This window comes from Lissotriton helveticus, chromosome 1_1, assembly GCF_964261635.1.
Source record: "Lissotriton helveticus chromosome 1_1, aLisHel1.1, whole genome shotgun sequence".
Classification (NCBI taxonomy): Eukaryota; Metazoa; Chordata; class Amphibia; order Caudata; family Salamandridae; genus Lissotriton; species Lissotriton helveticus.
The window spans coordinates 474,711,351-474,717,878 of NC_136057.1; positions in this window are offsets into that span (position 1 = coordinate 474,711,351).

The window sequence follows — 6,528 nt, forward strand, 5'->3', positions numbered from 1 at the left end:
TGAAATGGCAGAAACCGGTCCCCGGAAGCTTGTCTCCTTTCTGGTGAAGAATTGGCTTGGTAGTTTGGTCTGCCCTGTTCCCATGATGCACTGGGCCAGAGACAGACTAATTTGCATATAGCCAGGTTCTGAGCTGGGATGGGGCAGTGAGCTAAATAACGGTGATGGATCAAGCCCTGATCTTTGGACTGGGTAAGAGTGGTCTGCTTAATTCAGACACTCTGTTCATCACCACCCCCTTTTCTGAATCATTTTGTCCACCATAAGCGTGGAAGGGTATACTCAGACATGAGTCCCTTGCTCACTGCTCCATCAGGATTCAAGCAAGCCGGGCCGACGACGCCTGAAATGGCAGAAACCGGTCCCCGGAAGCTTATCTCCTTTCTGGTGAAGAATTGGCTTGGTAGTTTGGTCTGCCCTGTTCCCATGATGCACTGGGCCAGGGACAGACTAATTTGCATATAGCCAGGTTCTGAGCTGGGATGGGGCAGTGAGCTAAATAACGGTGATGGATCAAGCCCTGATCTTTGGACTGGGTAAGAGTGGTCTGCTTAATTCAGACACTCTGTTCATCACCACCCCCTTTTCTGAATCATTTTGTCCACCATAAGCGTGGAAGGGTATACTCAGACATGAGTCCCTTGCTCACTGCTCCATCAGGATTCAAGCAAGCCGGGCCGACGACGCCTGAAATGGCAGAAACCGGTCCCCGGAAGCTTGTCTCCTTTCTGGTGAAGAATTGGCTTGGTAGTTTGGTCTGCCCTGTTCCCATGATGCACTGGGCCAGGGACAGACTAATTTGCATATAGCCAGGTTCTGAGCTGGGATGGGGCAGTGAGCTAAATAACGGTGATGGATCAAGCCCTGATCTTTGGACTGGGTAAGAGTGGTCTGCTTAATTCAGACACTCTGTTCATCACCACCCCCTTTTCTGAATCATTTTGTCCACCATAAGCGTGGAAGGGTATACTCAGACATGAGTCCCTTGCTCACTGCTCCATCAGGATTCAAGCAAGCCGGGCCGACGACGCCTGAAATGGCAGAAACCGGTCCCCGGAAGCTTGTCTCCTTTCTGGTGAAGAATTGGCTTGGTAGTTTGGTCTGCCCTGTTCCCATGATGCACTGGGCCAGGGACAGACTAATTTGCATATAGCCAGGTTCTGAGCTGGGATGGGGCAGTGAGCTAAATAACGGTGATGGATCAAGCCCTGATCTTTGGACTGGGTAAGAGTGGGCTACTTAATTCAGACACTCTGTTCATCACCACCCCCTTTTCTGAATCATTTTGTCCACCATAAGTGTGGAAGGGTATACTCAGACATGAGTCCCTTGCTCACTGCTCCATCAGGATTCAAGCAAGCCGGGCCGACGACGCCTGAAATGGCAGAAACCGGTCCCCGGAAGCTTGTCTCCTTTCTGGTGAAGAATTGGCTTGGTAGTTTGGTCTGCCCTGTTCCCATGATGCACTGGGCCAGGGACAGACTCATTTGCATATAGCCAGGTTCTGAGCTGGGATGGGGCAGTGAGCTAAATAACGGTGATGGATCAAGCCCTGATCTTTGGACTGGGTAAGAGTGGTCTGCTTAATTCAGACACTCTGTTCATCACCACCCCCTTTTCTGAATCATTTTGTCCACCATAAGCGTGGAAGGGTATACTCAGACATGAGTCCCTTGCTCACTGCTCCATCAGGATTCAAGCAAGCCGGGCCGACGACGCCTGAAATGTCAGAAACCGGTCCCCGGAAGCTTGTCTCCTTTCTGGTGAAGAATTGGCTTGGTAGTTTGGTCTGCCCTGTTCCCATGATGCACTGGGCCAGGGACAGACTAATTTGCATATAGCGAGGTTCTGAGCTGGGATGGGGCAGTGAGCTAAATAACGGTGATGGATCAAGCCCTGATCTTTGGACTGGGTAAGAGTGGTCTGCTTTATTCAGACACTCTGTTCATCACCACCCCCTTTTCTGAATCATTTTGTCCACCATAAGCGTGGAAGGGTATACTCAGACATGAGTCCCTTGCTCACTGCTCCATCAGGATTCAAGCAAGCCGGGCCGACGACGCCTGAAATGGCAGAAACCGGTCCCCGGAAGCTTGTCTCCTTTCTGGTGAAGAATTGGCTTGGTAGTTTTGTCTGCCCTGTTCCCATGATGCACTGGGCCAGGGACAGACTAATTTGCATATAGCCAGGTTCTGAGCTGGGATGGGGCAGTGAGCTAAATAACGGTGATGGATCAAGCCCTGATCTTTGGACTGGGTAAGAGTGGTCTGCTTAATTCAGACACTCTGTTCATCACCACCCCCTTTTCTGAATCATTTTGTCCACCATAAGCATTGAAGGGTATACTCAGACATGAGTCCCTTGCTCACTGCTCCATCAGGATTCAAGCAAGCCGGGCCGACGACGCCTGAAATGGCAGAAACCGGTCCCCGGAAGCTTGTCTCCTTTCTGGTGAAGAATTGTCTTGGTAGTTTGGTCTGCCCTGTTTCCATGATGCACTGGGCCAGGGACAGACTAATTTGCATATAGCCAGGTTCTGAGCTGGGATGGGGCAGTGAGCTAAATAACGGTGATGGATCAAGCCCTGATCTTTGGACTGGGTAAGAGTGGTCTGCTTAATTCAGACACTCTGTTCATCACCACCCCCTTTTCTGAATCATTTTGTACACCATAAGCGTGGAAGGGTATACTCAGACATGAGTCCCTTGCTCACTGCTCCATCAGGATTCAAGCAAGCCGGGCCGACGACGCCTGAAATGGCAGAAACCGGTCCCCGGAAGCTTGTCTCCTTTCTGGTGAAGAATTGGCTTGGTAGTTTGGTCTGCCCTGTTCCCATGATGCACTGGGCCAGGGACAGACTAATTTGCATATAGCCAGGTTCTGAGCTGGGATGGGGCAGTGAGCTAAATAACGGTGATGGATCAAGCCCTGATCTTTGGACTGGGTAAGAGTGGTCTGCTTAATTCAGACACTCTGTTCATCACCACCCCCTTTTCTGAATCATTTTGTCCACCATAAGCGTGGAAGGGTATACTCAGACATGAGTCCCTTGCTCACTGCTCCATCAGGATTCAAGCAAGCCGGGCCGACGACGCCTGAAATGGCAGAAACCGGTCCCCGGAAGCTTGTCTCCTTTCTGGTGAAGAATTGGCTTGGTAGTTTGGTCTGCCCTGTTCCCATGATGCACTGGGCCAGGGACAGACTAATTTGCATATAGCCAGGTTCTGAGCTGGGATGGGGCAGTGAGCTAAATAACGGTGATGGATCAAGCCCTGATCTTTGGACTGGGTAAGAGTGGTCTGCTTAATTCAGACACTCTGTTCATCACCACCCCCTTTTCTGAATCATTTTGTCCACCATAAGCGTGGAAGGGTATACTCAGACATGAGTCCCTTGCTCACTGCTCCATCAGGATTCAAGCAAGCCGGGCCGACGACGCCTGAAATGGCAGAAACCGGTCCCCGGAAGCTTGTCTCCTTTCTGGTGAAGAATTGGCTTGGTAGTTTGGTCTGCCCTGTTCCCATGATGCACTGGGCCAGGGACAGACTAATTTGCATATAGCCAGGTTCTGAGCTGGGATGGGGCAGTGAGCTAAATACCGGTGATGGATCAAGCCCTGATCTTTGGACTGGGTAAGAGTGGTCTGCTTAATTCAGACACTCTGTTCATCACCACCCCCTTTTCTGAATCATTTTGTCCACCATAAGCGTGGAAGGGTATACTCAGACATGAGTCCCTTGCTCACTGCTCCATCAGGATTCAAGCAAGCCGGGCTGACGACGCCTGAAATGGCAGAAACCGGTCCCCGGAAGCTTGTCTCCTTTCTGGTGAAGAATTGGCTTGGTAGTTTGGTCTGCCCTGTTCCCATGATGCACTGGGCCAGGGACAGACTAATTTGCATATAGCCAGGTTCCGAGCTGGGATGGGGCAGTGAGCTAAATAACGGTGATGGATCAAGCCCTGATCTTTGGACTGGGTAAGAGTGGTCTGCTTAATTCAGACACTCTGTTCATCACCACCCCCTTTTCTGAATCATTTTGTCCACCATAAGCGTGGAAGGGTATACTCAGACATGAGTCCCTTGCTCACTGCTCCATCAGGATTCAAGCAAGCCGGGCCGACGACGCCTGAAATGGCAGAAACCGGTCCCCGGAAGCTTGTCTCCTTTCTGGTGAAGAATTGGCTTGGTAGTTTGGTCTGCCCTGTTCCCATGATGCACTGGGCCAGGGACAGACTAATTTGCATATAGCCAGGTTCTGAGCTGGGATGGGGCAGTGAGCTAAATAACGGTGATGGATCAAGCCCTGATCTTTGGACTGGGTAAGAGTGGTCTGCTTAATTCAGACACTCTGTTCATCACCACCCCCTTTTCTGAATCATTTTGTCCACCATAAGCGTGGAAGGGTATACTCAGACATGAGTCCCTTGCTCACTGCTCCATCAGGATTCAAGCAAGCCGGGCCGACGACGCCTGAAATGGCAGAAACCGGTCCTCGGAAGCTTGTCTCCTTTCTGGTGAAGAATTGGCTTGGTAGTTTGGTCTGCCCTGTTCCCATGATGCACTGGGCCAGGGACAGACTAATTTGCATATAGCCAGGTTCTGAGCTGGGATGGGGCAGTGAGCTAAATAACGGTGATGGATCAAGCCCTGATCTTTGGACTGGGTAAGAGTGGTCTGCTTAATTCAGACACTCTGTTCATCACCACCCCCTTTTCTGAATCATTTTGTCCACCATAAGCGTGGAAGGGTATACTCAGACATGAGTCCCTTGCTCACTGCTCCATCAGGATTCAAGCAAGCCGGGCCGACGACGCCTGAAATGGCAGAAACCGGTCCCCGGAAGCTTGTCTCCTTTCTGGTGAAGAATTGGCTTGGTAGTTTGGTCTGCCCTGTTCCCATGATGCACTGGGCCAGAGACAGACTAATTTGCATATAGCCAGGTTCTGAGCTGGGATGGGGCAGTGAGCTAAATAACGGTGATGGATCAAGCCCTGATCTTTGGACTGGGTAAGAGTGGTCTGCTTAATTCAGACACTCTGTTCATCACCACCCCCTTTTCTGAATCATTTTGTCCACCATAAGCGTGGAAGGGTATACTCAGACATGAGTCCCTTGCTCACTGCTCCATCAGGATTCAAGCAAGCCGGGCCGACGACGCCTGAAATGGCAGAAACCGGTCCCCGGAAGCTTATCTCCTTTCTGGTGAAGAATTGGCTTGGTAGTTTGGTCTGCCCTGTTCCCATGATGCACTGGGCCAGGGACAGACTAATTTGCATATAGCCAGGTTCTGAGCTGGGATGGGGCAGTGAGCTAAATAACGGTGATGGATCAAGCCCTGATCTTTGGACTGGGTAAGAGTGGTCTGCTTAATTCAGACACTCTGTTCATCACCACCCCCTTTTCTGAATCATTTTGTCCACCATAAGCGTGGAAGGGTATACTCAGACATGAGTCCCTTGCTCACTGCTCCATCAGGATTCAAGCAAGTCGGGCCGACGACGCCTGAAATGGCAGAAACCGGTCCCCGGAAGCTTGTCTCCTTTCTGGTGAAGAATTGGCTTGGTAGTTTGGTCTGCCCTGTTCCCATGATGCACTGGGCCAGGGACAGACTAATTTGCATATAGCCAGGTTCTGAGCTGGGATGGGGCAGTGAGCTAAATAACGGTGATGGATCAAGCCCTGATCTTTGGACTGGGTAAGAGTGGTCTGCTTAATTCAGACACTCTGTTCATCACCACCCCCTTTTCTGAATCATTTTGTCCACCATAAGCGTGGAAGGGTATACTCAGACATGAGTCCCTTGCTCACTGCTCCATCAGGATTCAAGCAAGCCGGGCTGACGACGCCTGAAATGGCAGAAACCGGTCCCCGGAAGCTTGTCTCCTTTCTGGTGAAGAATTGGCTTGGTAGTTTGGTCTGCCCTGTTCCCATGATGCACTGGGCCAGGGACAGACTAATTTGCATATAGCCAGGTTCCGAGCTGGGATGGGGCAGTGAGCTAAATAACGGTGATGGATCAAGCCCTGATCTTTGGACTGGGTAAGAGTGGTCTGCTTAATTCAGACACTCTGTTCATCACCACCCCCTTTTCTGAATCATTTTGTCCACCATAAGCGTGGAAGGGTATACTCAGACATGAGTCCCTTGCTCACTGCTCCATCAGGATTCAAGCAAGCCGGGCCGACGACGCCTGAAATGGCAGAAACCGGTCCCCGGAAGCTTGTCTCCTTTCTGGTGAAGAATTGGCTTGGTAGTTTGGTCTGCCCTGTTCCCATGATGCACTGGGCCAGGGACAGACTAATTTGCATATAGCCAGGTTCTGAGCTGGGATGGGGCAGTGAGCTAAATAACGGTGATGGATCAAGCCCTGATCTTTGGACTGGGTAAGAGTGGTCTGCTTAATTCAGACACTCTGTTCATCACCACCCCCTTTTCTGAATCATTTTGTCCACCATAAGCGTGGAAGGGTATACTCAGACATGAGTCCCTTGCTCACTGCTCCATCAGGATTCAAGCAAGCCGGGCCG